The sequence below is a fragment of the Amphiprion ocellaris genome, chromosome 11 (assembly GCF_022539595.1).
Source record: "Amphiprion ocellaris isolate individual 3 ecotype Okinawa chromosome 11, ASM2253959v1, whole genome shotgun sequence".
In the NCBI taxonomy this organism is placed as follows: Eukaryota; Metazoa; Chordata; class Actinopteri; family Pomacentridae; genus Amphiprion; species Amphiprion ocellaris.
This window is the reverse complement of record NC_072776.1, coordinates 27,706,099-27,725,201: the sequence shown is the minus strand read 5'-3', so window position 1 is coordinate 27,725,201 and position 19,103 is coordinate 27,706,099. Positions and strand designations below refer to the sequence as shown.

Below are 19,103 nucleotides of genomic sequence, written 5' to 3'. Positions count from 1 at the left end.
AGTTTCCACCAATGAGGAGGCATGGAATGTTCAGTATCCAACAATGAGGGAGCATGGAATGTTCAATATCTACCAATGAGGAAGGATGGAATGTTTAGTTTCAACCAATGAGGGAGCATGGAATGTTCAGCATAGACCCATGAGGGAGCATGGAATGCTCAGTTTCCACCAATGAGGAGGCGTGGAATGTTCAGTATCCAACAATGAGGGAGCATGGAATATTCAATGTCTACCAATGAGGAAGGATGGAATGTTTAGTTTCAAGCAGTGGGGGAGCATGCAATGTTCAGCCTGCAGCCATGAGGCAGCATGGAATGCTCAGTTTTCCACCCCCATGAGCAGGCATGGAATGCTCAGTCTCCACCAATGAGGGAGGATGGAATGTTTAGCCTGCAGCCATGAGGCAGCATGGAATGCTCAGTCTCCCCCTATGAGCAGCCATGTCTCCACCAATGAGGAAGGATGGAATGTTTAGTTTCAAGCAGTGGGGGAGCATGCAATGTTCAGCCTGCAGCCATGAGGCAGCATGGAATGCTCAGTCTCCACCAATGAGGGAGGATGGAATGTTTAGCTACAAGCAGTGGGGGAGCATGCAATGTTCAGCCTGCAGCCATGTCGCAGCATGGAATGCTCAGTCTCAACCAATGAGAGAGGATGGAATGTTTAGCTTCAAGCAGTGGGGGAGCATGCAATGTTCAGCCTGCAGCCATGAGGCAGCATGGAATGCTCAGTCTCCCCCCCATGAGCAGGCATGGAATGCTCAGCCTCCACCAATGAGGGAGGATGGAATGTTTAGCCTGCAGCCATGAGGCAGCATGGAATGCTCAGTCTCCCCCCATGAGCAGGCATGTCTCCACCAATGAGGATGGATGGAATGTTTAGTTTCAAGCAGTGGGGGAGCATGCAATGTTCAGCCTGCAGCCACGAGGCAGCATGGAATGCTCAGTCTCCCCCAATGAGCAGGCATGGAATGCTCATTCTCCACCAATGAGGCAGGATGGAATGTTTAGCTTCAAGCAGTGGAGGAGCATACAATGTTCAGCCTGCAGCCATGAGGCAGCATGGAATGCTCAGTCTCCCCCAATGAGCAGGCATGGAATGCTCGTTCTCCACCAATGAGGCAGGATGGAATGTTTAGCTTCAAGCAGTGGGGGAGCATGCAATGTTCAGCCTGCAGCCATGAGGCAGCATGGAATGCTCAGTCTCCACCAATGAGGGAGGATGGAATGTTTAGCTTCAAGAAGTGGGGGAGTATGCAATGTTCAGCCAGCAGCCATAAGGCAGCATGGAATGCTCAGTCTCTCCCCCATGAGCAGGCATGGAATGCTCAGTCTCCAACCATGAGCAGGCATGGAATGCTCAGTCTCCACCAATGAGGGAGGATGCAATGTTCAGCCTGCAGCCATGAGGCAGCATGGAATGTTCAGTCTCCACCAATGAGGGAGCATGGAATGCTTAGCTTCAAGCAGTGGGGGAGCATGCATTGTCCAGTCAGCAGCCATGAGGCAGTATGGAATGCTCAATCTCCACCAATGAGACAGCATGGAATGTTCAAGTTCCACCAATGAGGAGGCATGGAATGTTCAATGTCTACCAATGAGGAAGGAAGGAATGTTTAGTTTCAAGCAATGAGGGAGCATGGAATGTTCAGCATAGACCCATGAGAGAGCATGGAATGCTCAGTTTCCACCAATGAGGAGGCGTGGAATGTTCAGTAACCAACAATGAGGGAGCATGGAATGTTCAATGTCTACCAATGAGGAAGGATGGAATGTTTAGTTTCAACCAATGAGGGAGCATGGAATGTTCAGCATACACCCACGAGGGAGCATGGAATGTTCAGTTTCCACCAATGAGGAGGCATGGAATGTTCAATGTCTACCAATGAGGAAGGATGGAATGTTTAGTTTCAAGCAATGAGGGAGCATGGAATGTTCAGCATAGACCCATGAGGGAGCATGGAATGCTCAGTTTCCACCAATGAGGAGGCGTGGAATGTTCAGTATCCAACAATGAGGGAGCATGGAATATTCAATGTCTACCAATGAGGAAGGATGGAATGTTTAGTTTCAAGCAGTGGGGGAGCATGCAATGTTCAGCCTGCAGCCATGAGGCAGCATGGAATGCTCAGTTTTCCACCCACATGAGAAGGCATGGAATGCTCAGTCTCCACCAATGAGGGAGGATGGAATGTTTAGCCTGCAGCCATGAGGCAGTATGGAATGCTCAGTCTCCCCCTATGAGCAGGCATGTCTCCACCAATGAGGAAGGATGGAATGTTTAGTTTCAAGCAGTGGGGGAGCATGCAATGTTCAGCCTGCAGCCATGAGGCAGCATGGAATGCTCAGTCTCCACCAATGAGGGAGGATGGAATGTTTAGCTTCAAGAAGTGGGGGAGTATGCAATGTTCAGCCAGCAGCCATAAGGCAGCATGGAATGCTCAGTCTCTCCCCCATGAGCAGGCATGGAATGCTCAGTCTCCACCAATGAGGGAGGATGGAATGTTTAGTTTCAAGCAGTGGGGGAGCATGCAATGTTCAGCCTGCAGCCATGAGGCAGCATGGGATGCTCATTTTCCACCAATGAGACAGCATGGAATGCTCAGTTTCCACCAATTAGGAGGCGTGGAATGTTCAGTATCCAACAATGAGGGAGCATGGAATGTTCACTTTCCACCAATGAGGAGGCATGGAATTTTCAATGTCTACCAATGTGGAAGGATGAAATGCTAAGTTTCAACCAATGAGGGAGCATGGAATGTTCAGCACAAATCCATGAGGGAGCATGGAATGCTCACATTCCACCAATGAGGAGGCATGGAATGTTTAGCTTCAAGCAGTGGGGGAGCATGCAATGTTCAGCCTGCAGCCATGAGGCAGCATGGAATGCTCAGTCTCCACCAATGTGGGAGGATGGAATGTTTAGCTTCAAGCAGTGGGGGAGCATGCAATGTTCAGCCTGCAGCCATGAGGCAGCATGGAATGCTCAGTTACCACCAATGAGGGAGGATGGAATGTTTAGCTTCAAGCAGTGGGGGAGCATGCATTGTCCAGTCAGCAGCCATGAGGCAGTATGGAATGCTCAATCTCCACCAATGAGGGAGCATGGAATGCTCATTCTCCACCAATGAGGGAGCATGGAATGTTTAGCTTCAAGCAGTGGGGGAGCATGCATTGTCCAGTCAGCAGCCATGAGGCAGTATGGAATGCTCAATCTACACCAATGAGACAGCATGGAATGTTCAAGTTCCACCAATGAGGAGGCATGGAATGTTCAATGTCTACCAATGAGGAAGGATGGAATGTTTAGTTTCAAGCAATGAGGGAGCATGGAATGTTCAGCATAGACCCATGAGGGAGCATGGAATGCTCAGTTTCCACCAATGAGGAGGCGTGGAATGTTCAGTATCCAACAATGAGGGAGCATGGAATGTTCAATGTCTACCAATGAGGAAGGATGGAATGTTTAGTTTCAACCAATGAGGGAGCATGGAATGTTCAGCATAGACCCATGAGGGAGCATGGAATGCTCAGTCTCCCCCAATGAACAGGCATGGAATGCTCAGTCTCCACCAATGAGGGAGGATGGAATGTTTGGCTTCAGGAAGTGGGGGAGTATGCAATGTTCAGCCAGCAGCCATGAGGCAGCATGGAATGCTCAGTCTCCCCCAATGAACAGGCATGGAATGCTCAGTCTCCACCAATGAGGGAGGATGGAATGTTTGGCTTCAGGAAGTGGGGGAGTATGCAATGTTCAGCCAGCAGCCATGAGGCAGCATGGAATGCTCAGTCTCTCCCCCATGAGCAGGCATGGAATGCTCAGTCTCCACCAATGAGGGAGGATGGAATGTTTAGCCTGCAGCCATGAGGCAGCATGGAATGCTCAGTCTCCCCCCCATGAGCAGGCATGGAATGCTCAGTCTCCAACCATGAACAGGCAGGGAATGCTCAGTCTCCACCAATGAGGGAGGATGCAATGTTCAGCCTGCAGCCATGAGGCAGCATGGAATGCTCAGTCTCCCCCCCATGAGCAGGCATGGAATGCTCAGTCTCCAACCATGAACAGGCAGGGAATGCTCAGTCTCCACCAATGAGGGAGGATGGAATGTTTCGCCTGCAGCCATGAGGAAGCATGGAATGCTCAGTCTCCACCAATGAGGGAGCATGGAATGTTTAGCTTCAAGCAGTGGGGGAGCATGCATTGTCCAGTCAGCAGCCATGAGGCAGTATGGAATGCTCAATCTCCACCAATGAGACAGCATGGAATGTTCAAGTTCCACCAATGAGGAGGCATGGAATGTTCAATGTCTACCAATGTGGAAGGATGGAATGTTAAGTTTCAACCAATGAGGGAGCATGGAATGTTCAGCACAAATCCATGAGGGAGCATGGAATGCTCACATTCCACCAATGAGGAGGCATGGAATGTTTAGCTTCAAGCAGTGGGGGGGAGCATGCAATGTTCAGCCTGCAGCCATGAGGGAGCATGGAATGCTCAGTTTCCACCAATGAAGAGGCACGGTAAATAACATCTATTCATTCACCTAATGTCTGAACAAAAGAATCAGAAACTAAAGCATCAACAAGAAGACATGATGAACGTTTTTGAGTCGTCGGCGCTTTGTCTCCAACCATTTGTTAATGCTACTCGAGGTGTTTCAGGTCATTGTCCTGCTGGAACACCCATGACCTCCGCCGCAGACCCAGCTTTCTGACACTAGGCCCTACATTGCGGCCCAAAATATTTTGATAGTCTCCAGATTTCATGATTCCTTGCACACTGTCAAGGCACCCAGTTCCAGAGGCAGCAAAATAACCCCAAAACATCTTTGAACCTCCACCATGTTTGACTGTAGGTACTGTGTTCTTTTCTTTGTAGGGTTCATTCCATTTTCTGTAAACAGTAGAATGACGTGCTTTTCCAAAAAGCTCTACCTTAGTCTCATCTGTCCACAAAACATTCTCCCAGAAGGATTGAGGCTTACTCAGGTACATTTTTACAAACTCCAGTCTGGCTTTTTTTATGTCTCCTTGTCAGCAGTGGGGTTCTCCTCAGTCTCCTGCCATAGCGCTTCTTATTCAGATGATGACGTATGCTCCCAGCTGATACTTTTGCACTCTACGTCTGCAGGACAGCCTGAATTTGTGTGGAAGTTGACTGAGAATGTTTATCCACCATTCAGACTATCCTGGATTGCATTCTTTAGTCAATTTTTGTCTTCCATCCCTGTCCAGGGAGATTAGTCACAGTTCCATGGGTTATAAACTCCTTGATTATACTAGCACAGTGGACAAAGGAACTTCAAGATCTCTGGAGATGGTCTTGTAACTTTGAGATTGTTCATATTCTTCCATAATTTTGCTTCTTAAGTCCTCAGACACTTCTCGGCTCTTCTTTCTCTTCCCCGTGCTTGGTGTGACACACATAGGCCACAACACAAAGGCTGAGTCAACTTTTATACATTCTAACTGGTTTCAGGTGTGATTTCTATATTGCCAGCACCTGTTACTTGCCACAGGTGAGTTTAAACGAGCATCACATGCTTGAAATAAAATGATTTACCCACAATTTTGAAAGGGTGCCAACAATTTTGTCCAGCCCATTTTTTGAATGTTGTGTAAAATTATGTAAATTTTGGCTTTTTTTTCTGCTTTTTTGGGTTTTTCCAATGCACATGAAGGAAATAAACACATGTATACCAAACACATTTGTAATTGCAACAATTTCTGGAAGAAATGGTGTAATTTCTGGAAAAATTCCAGGGGTGCAAATACTTTCATCCATGACTATAGCTTGTATAGCATGAAACCACTCAAAACTTTCAAACCTGTGTCAAGCTGTCATTGCCTCAGAATGCACTGAAACTTTCTGAGGCAGTGAAATGCATTGAAACCTATGAGCCTATGAAACGCTTCGAAACATTTTGAAGCGATGAAGCTTGAAGTGAAACAGCGATGACGTCGGAAGCTTCAAACGTCATTGGTCACGTGACAGTGGTGTCTTTAAATATGAGCTCTGAAACCTTGGTATCATTTGTCCATCACTAAAAGAAAGGTAAGTATGAAGGGAACAAACAATTCAACCACATTTGACCTGTCACTTAATAAAGGATAACTGACCCTAATTATGGCTGTGTGTTTTCCTTTAATCCTCCATAAGATGAATGTAAACTGTAACACAATATTAACAAAATATTGACAAACCCGGGATAGTATGTGCTGCAATGTTACATTAGCATGGTTCAATTAAAGCAAAATACACAGAAGGATGTTGTGTATTGTGTAATGTGTAACATGAGAGTACCAAAGGAAAGGAGAAATGAGAGTTCTCACCCACTTTGTCACATGTTCCTATAGTAAATAGAGACAAATATAATTTGACTGTTACGCTCTTATACGAGGGATACAGATCCGTTGTAAATGTCATTTATTGTTTTTTTGAGGTTCAGTTCACCTCCATAGATGATTGAGATGACTAAAGACAGTTCTGATATAGCCTTGAAATCTTTACAAAGTTGAAACTTATTCTTGGATAAAGGATAATAAATAAAACGTCCTGCTAGAGAGGAACTAAACAATTTCTGATGGAGCAGCATTTGGTAACAATGGGGAGGAAAACTCCCTTTTAACAGGAAGAAACCTCATACAGAACGAGACTCAGGATGGGGGGTTTCTGGCTAAGCTGGTTGGAGTGAAAAGATTGCAGAGAGAAAATATGAACAGTAGATAGCAGACAGACAACAAACAATACAACTTTAAACACTGGACAGGTTATAAAGATTATAGAAAATGCAGAGCAGTCATTGACTTTTTCCACGCCCCTCATCATGATCAAAAGGAAATGTGTGACCTAATGTCACATACCCAGGAAATCACTGCAACACTTAGACAATAATGGTAGACTGTTTTTAGTTTCATTTCTTTTAAATAGTCAGCACAAACACAGCAGTGGAAAGCCCAGTGGTCGTATCTGTCCACATCAGAAGAGGAAATGGCAGTCTGTTGGTCTTAGCTTCTCATGAACTTCCAAATTTAACACTGTAGTTATCCCCAGAATACAGCTGACACTGGCTTGAAGCTAAAGTGCTTTTCTCTCTGGTGTTAGTGGCAAGTGAGCTTGTCTACTCAGGAATGTTCGTTCTGGTGGTATGCTGTCTCCTGTTAGGTAAGTTGTCTGCAATTTCAGATGATATTTTACTGCACACTTTTCCCTGTCACTGACAGAAATACACAGTGATTGATCCATGGAACTGAGCAAGTTTGGAGCTAAAACTAGTTTCAAATTAGCATGCAACATGATGATCACAACATTCAGTGTTGGAGTGTTGATGGTGTTGCAACCTGTGAGGTTGACAACAGAACATTTTTGAGATTCCTTAAGTTTGTACTTTTCTTACAGCGCTTTCAGTGTCAGATGCAACTTTGGCACTTGATGTCAATACTACTGTCGGGGACTCAGCAATTCTTCAGTGTAATATGAACACTAATCCTACTGACCTTAGTAATCTACACTTTTACTGGCAAGATGACAGAAATGCAGTTTTGTATTCTATGAAGGAAGGAAAGGACATGGCAGAGCATGTAAATGGACTTTATCAACACAGGATCACAGCCTTCCCACAGGACATGAAAACAGGAAATATTTCGGTCAAGCTAAAAAACGTAACTCTTGAAGATAACTGGAGAATTTTCCAGGCTTTTGCAGCCGTTTCTGAGAGTGGAGGGAGGTGGAGGCAGATCTGCAAAAGTAACCTACATGTTGCAGGTAAGGATGAAAATTTAGCTTTTCTTCACAAAAATAGTTCAGTAGATGAGAAGAGTAATACTGTCTTTCAGCAGCTTTCTACAGCAGAAACATATACAAAATCCAGCAGCTTGGACTGTGACTTTATCTCTGAATGCACTAAAACAATGACAAAAGAAGAATGGGTTTTTAATGTTAGTCTATATTGTAAATTTTACATTTTCAATGGTAGTGTTAGAGTAGACTGCTACTTTATGTCAAGTTGACATCGTAAGGGCAGCAGAATTCCTCCCCAAATTTAACCAATGTTGAGCCTTACATAGTAGTTTTTCAGGTCCAGGTAGGAGCTGAAAAAGTACCTATTTACCTGGACATGAAAGTTCACATTATATTTACTGCAACTTTTGTTCTGAGGCCATGCCAATTGAAAGATGCAGCTCATATACTGTATATGGCATCATGCTGCGGTCATCATTAACACCCTAATACAAACATTACTAACATTTAGTCATTATTCTCAGCATTAGCTCATTGCCTGACAAACCAGCAGATCTTACAACAGTATAGTTCATAGTAGCAATCATTTTTAGCAATTAAAACATCATGCACGGAGAGAAAAAAGTTGAAAGCATGGTGGTGTTTAACTAGATGTGACAGTTTCGATTTTATTGTGATTATGACACACAATTTTGAAGGTTTGAATGCTTATTTTCTCAAGCCTCTCAAATCAGCTTATTTGTCATGAAACAACCTGAAAATTCCTGCAGGGAAAAACAGCTTGAAACTATCTCTCAAATGTGTTTCTACGGACAGCTTAGAATAGAATAAAGGCTTGAAGCAGTTAACATGGCTCTGTCCAAATGTCACAAAATAATAGTTTCTAAAGCTCACTAACTAATAAATTGTATATTACTTTGTTAATTTTTATACATAAGTGCTAGACTAGTTTTATTATATTATTATTATTGTTATTATTATTATTATTATTATTATTATTATTATTATTATTATTAATATTATTAATAATAATAATAATAATAATAATAATAATAATAATAATAATAATAATAATAATAATAATAATAATAAATTGTTTTCTATATTATTTTTTGCAGGCAAGGATTTATTTTTCTTTATACAAAGTCTAACAGATAAGAACTGTGATACAACTTACACTACACTTCAAAAGTTTGGGGTCACCCAGGCAAATTCATGTTTTCCATCAAAACTCACACTTTTCACACTTTCTATTCATGTGCTAACATCATTGCACAAAGGTTTTCTAACCATCAATCAGCCTTTCAACACATTAGCTAGCACAAAGAAGCATTAGAACACAGGAGTGACTGTTGCTGGAAATGTTCCTCTGTACCTCTATGTAGATATTCTATTAAAAATCAGCCATTTCCAGCTAGAACAGTCATTTATCACACTATCAATGTCTAGATTGTATTTCTGATTAATTTAATGTTATTTTCATTGAAAAAAATGCTTTTCTTTCAAAAATAAGGACATTTCGAAGTGACCCCAAACTTTTGAATGGTAGTGTATTTTTCTGTTAAATTTGGTCACAGAGCTCTCTAAATAAGGTATTCTTATTCATGTATGTTGCTGGTCATGGTGGATATGTCTTCTTTGAAGAGTGACACCATCACATCATATTTATCTATGGAATGTCGTCCTGTTAGAGGAGAAAAAAAAGCAGAATTTTATTTTTTGTATTTGCACCAGTTAAATAAGAATAACTTTTTTCTTACTGACCTTAACTACACTGTGTGGCTCTCTCTTCAGTCCCTTACAAGAACCTCAGTCTGGCTCTAAATATTAAAACAAGGACTGCAGTGTGCACTACACAAAGAGGATTTCCTGCACCTTTGGTACGCTGGATGCTCCAGTTCTCTAACAACTCCTACAATATTATAGACTGGAGGGATGCAAACAACACAGCAATTCTGGACCCTCGTGATAGTCTCTACAGTTCCAGCAGCACTATATATATTCCTGAAGGACCTTATCAGTCTGTGACCTGTTTCAGCCACAACCCTACTATAAATATGACTTTGAATGCCACCTGCATTTTAAACAAAGGTAAGTTAAAAGAAGCTCTGCAGCCATCCAAAGGCTTGTACATATTTGTACATTACCCTTTACCCAGTTATTTCCAGAGTGAAAATATAGCCAAATGGACCTTCATTTATAAAGCATATGATCCCATTTACATAGACCTTTGTTCTGTTTCGTTCAATGCTCTAAGTTAGTGACTAGTACAGCATCAGTAGAGTAACCCATGTAAATCAGAAAGATGAACATTTAAGAATAAATAATGCTGAAAAAGGAACTAGTCAAAGAGCAACAAGGAGGAAGATACCAAGCATTTCCTTCCTTTTTCTCATTTCTGTTTAGTTTCATTTAATTATTTCTTTGGTAAGTGACTTGAGCAAATGCTAATGTTTGCAAAAATATAAATGGGACTGTTGCAGTATTGTCTTTTTCAAAATTATGCTTCAAGCCTGTATGTAGAAATACACTGTTAAGCCACAACAATAAACCCGTTGACAGGTGAAATGAATAGCACTGATAATCTCATTAAGATGCAATGTTCTGCTGGGAAATCTTGGTTTCGGACATTGAAGTGGATGTTACTTTGAAAAGTGTCACTCAGCTAAAACATTGCTCAAGCCAAGCACACCTGCAATAGCCTCCAAACTCTCTTGGTCCTAATCAAATTGAGAATTAATTTGAACAAACCAAACCTACAGAGGCCCCACACCAGGCCCTGTGGGACTGGGCATGATTCATGCTGATTCATTAAATTAAAAACAAAGCTTTAAAAGAAAGCTGAACTTGATATGTAAAAGCATTAAGTTGAGGTTCAGAAGATTTGATTTTGTATTCCATTTGAGTCTGCTGTATTTTTTTCCCCTTTCTCTTTCTGCCAACAGGTGCAGCAATGTGGAGCCTTACTGGCTGGACTGAAGTCTTGATAGTGGCCGCTCTCCTGTTAGCTTGAGCTGTGGTTGTGTTGCATATTAAATGTAATTGATTTTCATTTATCCTCAAGTTTCTATTTTTTAAAACTTATCTAACTTGTGAAACTGTGAAGTAATTGAATAGAATAAGTTCTATAAAAATTAAAATTCAAAAAGTCGAGAATGTGTTACTGCTTGTCAGTTGGGCAAGGTACTCAGTGTGTTATGACTTAGCTGCATTCATTGGTCTATTTTGGAGATTTGGAAATGAAATAATCTATATATCCACTTTGTGTTGTTCATCTAGAGCCAGGCTGTGGTGGCAGAAGACTCCAGTGGGTTCTCAGTCTACTCTTGGGGTCCAGAAGGATTCCTTGCCACATACAAAAGCCAACTTGATTGGCACGTTTCAACCTGAAAAACACCCTCTGCTGTGCAAAATACTACAGAGTCAAGATATGACTTTGTCTGCATATTTTAAACTGTAATTCATACATAGAAAAATATAGTATGTCATATCTGGGGTCCAACACGTTCATACGATCAGTTGTCTAATTTTTTATTTACTTAAATTATAAGGTTCATTCTTACAACAATTTAACTACTGAAAATGTTCCTTCATTGAAACAGGAAACTGGAAATACTGTGTAATCATTCGCTTTGTACACTAGAAAGCAATAACATGAGTCTCCACATGAAATATTTTGGTTTTTGCTGAAAATACAACCATTTATTCAAAAGTGAAGGCAGACTGAACCAGCATGGCTACCACTGCATCCTGCAGCGACATACCATCCCATCCTGTTTAGGCTTACTGAGACCAACATTTATTCTTCAACAGGACAATGACCCCAAACACACCTCCAGCCTGTGGAAGGGCTATTTGACCAAGAAGGAGAGTGATGGAGTGCTGCGTCAGGTGATCTGGCCTCCACAGTCACCTGACCTCAACCCATTCCAGATGATTTGGGATGAAATGGAACGCAGAGTGAGGGCTGAAGGGCCAAAAAGTGCTCAGCACTTCTGTGAACTCCTTCAAGACTGTTGGAAAACCATTTAGGTGACCACCTCATGAAACTCATTGAGAGAATGCCAAGAGTATGCAAAGCAGTAATCAAAGCAAAAGGGGGTTACTTTGAAGAATCTAAAATGTGAAACATATTCTGATTTGTCTGACAACATAATTCCATATGTGTTCTTTCATAGTTGTGATGTTTTCAGTATTAATTTGCAATTTAGAAACTAATTAAAATAAAAAAAAAAAAAAAAAAAACACTGAATGAGAAGGGTGTGTCCAGAGTTTTGACTGGTACTGTATCTGCACTTCATATTCCCGATTTGGTCATATTCTAGTAAAAATGCTGAGTTTATATGTCCTCATGTGTCATGAGGTCATATGCAGCACAAACAGATTAGTGCTAGAATATGAAAATGATATCTCAGAATTCTTGAGGTTCTGGCGTGATGTTCAAACCTGGAATCTGCCATAAAAAAGCTCCAGAACCTTAACTTCTCTTTTACCTACGATAAATAGCTGTGTTTTTAGGATGCAACCCATGAAGCTGCATTAATGATATGCACGGTTGGAGAATTGGACAATAGGTGAACACCGGTGCACAACAGTGTGCTATTGTGTTGATGTGTGTGTTTGTGTGTGTCTGTGTGTTCATGCGCTGGTGTGTGTGTTTGTGTGTAGGAGGAGGGGGAGGGTCTGAGGACTAGGCTAGAGCTGGCCAGGAACATTAAGCTGTTGAACAAATTGGCTCACAGGGCACCAACTGGGGAAAATGCCATTTGAGTTAGCTAAAGCAAACAGGGAAAGGATTTTCTGCTTAGTCTGTTCAAGAGAGAAAGCTGATTTTGAAAGGACATATGATACTGCTGAGTCCCACTGGGAAGGTCTGGGGTTAGATGTTAGTAAAAAGCAAATTGTTTAAGACCTCACGAGCTCACTCATTTAGACATCACTGCCACAACTACCTTTCTTCTTTATGTTTTATATTATGGGACAGGGCTGTCATTGACTACAATATCATTGATTACTCGAAACAACGTGGTGTAGTAATGCAGTTGTATATTTTATGCAGTAGCATAGCCTTTTTTAAAATCTCCAGCGATGATACTGCTGTTGCAGTGTGATTCTTAGCCACAGTGGCGACAGGGATGTAAGGATGGCAGTGCCAGCCTATCAGCTGGTCTAGTGCAATGAAATGTCTCAACAATTAAAAGATGAACTGCCCATAAATGCTGTTCAGATACATATGTTCCTCAGAGGGTCATTTCTAATAACTTTGTGATTCACTGACATTATATCAGTCATCAAATATGATCATCCAAAGTAGGAAATTGCATTTAACTCAAAGAAATGCTTGTCCAAATGTTTGATTTCTGTTGATATATTAATGTGTTGTGTTAAAAGTTTTATAAACTCTTCATTTTCATTTTTACTTTGTATTTCTTTTATTGGTGTGTATTTGTATTGTAAATCCTCTGCCTCCAACACAAAGCACATTAGATCAACTTATGCTCTTTTGAAATGTGTTATATAAATAAAGTTTACCTGACTTGACTAAATTTCTGTGTTTAACAACAGACTGTGTCTGTGCATGAGATATTCATGTTTGCACTTCCATAGTTTTTATTGCCGAATTGGATTTAGTAAGTGTGACATAAATATAGAATCACTGCAGTCAGAGTTGCTAGCATGACTTAGTTTCCCCTAGAGCTTCTCAGTAGATACCAGATCCCCAAAATGGTGTGACAGTCAAAAGCCAACCAATTCAGATCACCTGTAAAACTTTGAACTTGTCAGTGAACAAATAATTAATAAATAATAATAATAAAAGTATAATTCATGAGTTTAGGCCCCTGTGTTCTCCCACTGCGGAGTTCCTAGTAAGCATCCCAAATTTATGGGTCTGTATCAAAATACAGAAGATGAGACGCAGAAAAGGCTGTGAAGTTCTGCCTTACAGCCTGGTGTCTTTGACATTAGTGTTTCCCACAGGTTTTCTAATGACTGGAAGAGTTCCCTTCTTTGGACACAGTTTGATGATTTCATGTAAATTGCTGTTCTGCATCAACATCAGATAGAAGGCAAAACAGAAAACAACTACTTCTGCTCATTTTATTTATTTGTTCTTATTTATTCTTATTATTTTATTTCATTTAGAGCCAGTGGGGTTCTGATGCCTGAGAATCATCTGTGACAACTTGTCGGCCTACAAACATTAAAAAGGACCTAGAGGTCATGTGGCCAAAATCCCAGAATCCATTTGCTCCCCCTCCCTTGCTACACTAGCCTTCTGGAGCCCCCGTGCCCCTGGTTCCCATGTCTCTGCTGGGATTAATCCCTGAACCACAGGTGTGATAATCCCAAACAGAATGGCGCTGCTGAACACTGGGCCTGACAGTGCTTAGGCCCCAGTCTGCTTTGATCAGAGCGAACAACAGCTGTGTTCTTGTTGGTCCATCAACTGAGCCAGGACCAGTCTCCAAAAAGACAGGACTAAACAAAGCACAGATTCCACAGATGAGGATACTTTTTGATAGATAATGTAGAGTTGTAGAAGTGTCAATGAGACTTCTAACTACAGACAGTTTCCTGTTGTCACATACATGTGTAAAGAGGAAGTGTTAGTGTTTTGTTTGATGACACTAACTGATAATTTTTTTAAAAAGAAGCTTTTTATTGACAGGAAGACTAAAACCTAGTTCCTTCATCTCTCAAAACAAAAGAAATGTAATGCATACAACATTAAAACATGAACAACTGTATCCTTAGAACCATGTGTTGTTTACCTTTAGTAGATCTTACATTTTCACATGAAGTAAACAAGTACGTGCTCACAATGCAGCAAACCAGTTCCAGGTTCATATGAAAGGAAGCAGAAGTGTAATCTTTGCGCACACAGGGTTTGGATTGTTTTCTGTTGCAACAGATCTTCAGAATCTGGTGTTTCTGTTCTTCTTTCTTTTATTAAGCAGCAACAAGGAACATACATCTTATGGAGTCTCACTTCTCTAAAGTCTCTTTAAACCTGAACTTTAAAAAACAAACTGATTGTCATCTTGACTTTCACAAATGTTTATTAATGCCCTGTAAGGTATGACAAGGATTACAAAGTATTCTAAAAGTCTCCAGCAGTCAGAAATATTTTCTCTAATAACAGCCTACTCAGCATTGTCTTTTTGGCTGTTTTCACCAGTCAGTATAATCAGCCAATTAAGACTATATGTTAACCAGCAGTCATTTCATAGCCACCTCAAAGTCTTTTTACTGAAGGAGACACTGCTGAGCCAAAATCTTCCAAGACACATTCTGGGAACATGTGAGACTTTAATTCATTTACTACCTTTAAGGCAATCCATTCAGTAGTTGTTGAGTCAGTGAGTATTCAAAGCAGTAGACCCCACACAGCTGGCTAGGCTAGCAATTCAACACCTCAATGTTGTTTCATTAGAATGTCTTCTTAGGACTTTAAAATGTTTGGGCTGATCTCAAATGAACTTGTAGGAAACTTATATGCGAGAAATAGATTCATATAGTTAATTTGAAAACAAAGAAGATCACTAGGAAAAGGTACCCAAAGACACATAAACATATGAAACACAGAAATACCACAAGATTCTACTTAAATCAGTAAGGTTGGACATAATCAGCCACTAAGATATGACTGTCCAAGAGGGGAACCAGGTCCCTGGGACCACAGGGAGCCTTGCTTTAAAACTACCAAGACCAACTTTTGCAAGTGGTTGTCCTTACATCAGAACTTTAATGTCTAACTCTTTGTAGTGTCAAACCGGGCCACACCGTCATGACATTTACATCGATCAAGAATAAAATTATGTCCACTGACAGATGAAGTGAATAACACTGATTGTCTCTTCATCATGGCACCTGTTAGTGGGTTGGATATATTAGGCAGCAAGTGAACTTTTAGCCCTCAGAGTTGATGTGTTAGAAGCAGGAAAAAATGGGCACTACTAAGGATTTTAGCCAGCTTGAAAAGAGTCAAATTGTGATGGCAAGATGACTGGATCAGAGCATCTTGAAAACTGCAGCTCTTGTGGGGTGTTTCTGGTCAGCAGTGGCCAAAATTTATCAAAAGTGGTCCAAGGAAGGAACAGTGGTGAATGAGTGACAGGGTCATGGGCAGCCAAGGCTCACTGGGGATAAGAAGGCTGGCCCATGTGGTCCGATCCAACAGACAAGTTACTTTTGCTCAGACTGCTGAAGAAGTTAATGCTGGTTCTGATAGATGGGTTTCAGAACACACAGTGCATCACAGTTTGTTGTGTATGGGGCTGCATAACCACAGACCAGTCAGGGTGCCCATGCTGACCCCTGTGCACCATCAAAAGAGCCAACAATGGGAACATGAGCATTTCAACTGGACCATGGAGCAATGGAAGAAGGTGGTCTGATGAATCATGTTTCCTTTTACATCAGGTGGATGGCCGGGTGCCTGTGCGTCACTTATCTGGGGAGCACATGGCACCAGGATGCACTATGGGAAGAAGGCAAGCCGGTGGAGGCAGTGTGATGCTTTAGGAAATGTTCTGCTGGGAAACCGTGGGTCCTGCCATCCATGTGAATGTTGTTTTGACACATACCACCTACTAAGTATTGTTGCAGATCATGTACACCCTGTCATGGAAACGATATTTATCGTTTGAATAATCAATGTAATAGAACCCACCAGGGCAATAAAACACAATCGTCAGTCACATGTTCTAATACTTTTGGACATGAAAAATGGGTGGGTTCAAACAAAAGGTGCTATCTTCTAAGTTGTGTATCAGATCCAGAGGTAAATACCTCAAAATAAAAGTTGAAATGTTGATCTCTTGTGTCATATTCATTGTTTGATGTCAAACTCAAATGTTTTCAGTCTACAGCATAAATAAAGGAATTGGCCTCAGTGGTCCAATACTTTTGGAGTCGAGCGTACATGAAGTTTGTGCCTGAGCTGCTGGCAGTGGTTGACACATGAAACTGAAAAGCCAGTACGTTTCCTCAATGTTAGCCCTCGTTTAAGATTAAGTGCACAACAACAGGCCGAGACAACTTCCTTCTTTTTACAGTCTCATGTAGGTCACGTGAATCTGAAGCTTTTCTTTGAGAGGCTGAAAAAATGACACAAGGTTCAACCAGAGTTTCAGTTCCAGGCTGTTCACTGCTACAGGGAATGCACCAGGATCACATTGCACATTCTGCTCTTGCAAATTTGACAAAAAATGTAAAGAAAAGCAGATGCACCAGGAAGCAGAAGAGCAAATGGAGTGTAAGAGTGTGGTTGAAAGGAGCCCTTTCAACCACAGGCCACGCTATATCTATTAAAATACAAAATTAACCCAGCCCACCCCAACAGGCCCCAAATAGATTAGTGATGGATGGTGGAAGATATACTAAATAACACAGGACAGAAATCATGCAGCAATGAGGAAGTTAAATGTGTCTTAGAGTATGGATTCAGACAAGAAACAAGAGCAAGAAACAATAAAAAATATTTAAGCCAACACCAAAGCATTTACCAAAAACTGACTGAACTTGGCATGTTGCTGTTGAGGTGAAATAAAACTGCACCTCTAAAAGTCATCAAACCTCTCCTTAACCCTAATAATTGCAAGCACTTGTTAAATGCAGTGAGACACACAGCTGCATTAGACGATGAAACAGAATGTATCTCTAGCCCAAGTATTCCTGACAAGCTGCTGTAGAGAAGGAGCTGCCCAAAACATACTTTGTTGATATGTTTTCAGAGACACAAAGAAGAAGAAGAAGACGAAGAAGAAGAAGAAGAAGAAGAAAAAGAAGAAGAAGCCTCTCTAATCTTCCCAAGAAGATTAGAGAATCTTCTTGAGAAGACTTTCATAGTGGTACTTTAGAATATCAAGATGGACAGTGCTTCATTGTGTAGCAGAGCTCAAACTTCTGGTTTGGATTCGAACAGTAAGTGAAAGAGATCAAAGGTAGACAGCCCCATACAAAATACTGAATCGTGCAAATGCTGTTGCAAACTCATAAATTTAGGAAGCAGTACAATTGCAAGCACTTCCTTGGATTGTCTTGTCACTACTGCCACAATTGCTTCAACAGCCCACTTTGGTTGTCCTGTTTAATAAACCCATTTTTTTCTTTTTTTACAAGCCCACAGTCACTGATGCATTAATTTATACAAATCATAAAATAATTTCATAATTCCCCTTTAACTGCACTTGTCTAATTCCCGATAGAGTACAACTAAAAATGTAGGTTTTTGGATAATTAACTAGTAAAATTTGTAACACATACCTGTAGATATGGCTGGGTGGAATCAAAAATGTTTGATATTTGTAATTTGATGTAATTTTTAGTGATGTGAGCAGCATAAACCAAAGGCCTATTTACACCTGGTATTGACACAGATGCTTGCTGTCTCCATTGTGTCTGCACTGTGACCTGATTTAAGTGAAACAACATACAGATAAGTGTAAAACATATAACCTTTGATTTGACCCAACGAAGACATGAGGAAACCAACACATTTACAAGGCAAAATCTGGGTTTATTCCTAAGAGGTTTGATCCCACCACTGGGATCAAACCTCACAAAACTACAGTAAATGAAACAAAATGCATTCATATCAGGATTGACGACTGTTCTGATTATGTATTTTTCTTTCTTCTGCAATTCCTTTTTCAGTAATGTTAAAGTATAATAATTCTGCTGTCAGTGATACAGTAAATGCAATGTAGTTATGGTTTTGATTTTGATATATTTTGTTGTATTTCACTTAGCACTTGCAAAAAAAGAGAAATTTTATTTTATAAGAACCTATCAATGTTTCATAGGTAAATTTATTTAGAACTTTTCCCTCTCTTCTTTCTCTCTGTCCCTTTGTGTTCATGTCTTTTTCTGTTTTTGGACGTAAAGTTAAATTCGTTATTTTTAAATGAGTATGGCAAAAAATATATGTTTCTGGTTCTTACAAAAGAGATTTGACAACCACGTGTGAAGAACTATAAAAAGAAAAAGAAAAATCAAAAGATTTGTGAATTTGTCCACTGGAGGGCAGCCTTTACCAGATAATTGCCAAACACACTCACTCGCCGTCTTGTTCTCATCATTTATGTCTACTGATGTTTGTCTGGGGGAGGTGAGTGCCAGTGTGACTCTAGCTGATGAGAAGTCCTCTGCTCGTACTTTCCCACTCTGCTTGAAGCAACCCCAAAGTCCTGTTATGAACTGTTCAATTACCAGATGTGTTATTGCCTGCGAATGTTGTTTGTGTGGACACTGCTGCTCAGATAAGACGCTGTAGTGAGAATGATGCCCTGCGGTGACCAGTAGTCCAGCTCAGAGAAGAGATTACACACACACACACACACACACACACACACACACAC

The 19,103-nt window shown here is 41.0% G+C and overlaps 1 long non-coding RNA gene across 1 annotated transcript; it reads left to right on the top strand.

Annotated features, from left to right (window-relative positions):
- The first annotated feature begins 6,893 nt into the window (after positions 1-6,893).
- On the top strand, positions 6,894-13,286 carry LOC111588568 (uncharacterized). The gene is made up of 5 exons (XR_002748188.3): positions 6,894-7,164; positions 7,399-7,764; positions 9,535-9,831; positions 10,686-10,778; positions 11,020-13,286. It is a non-coding gene; the product is annotated as an uncharacterized LOC111588568 (long non-coding RNA).
- Positions 13,287-19,103: the final 5,817 nt, after the last annotated feature.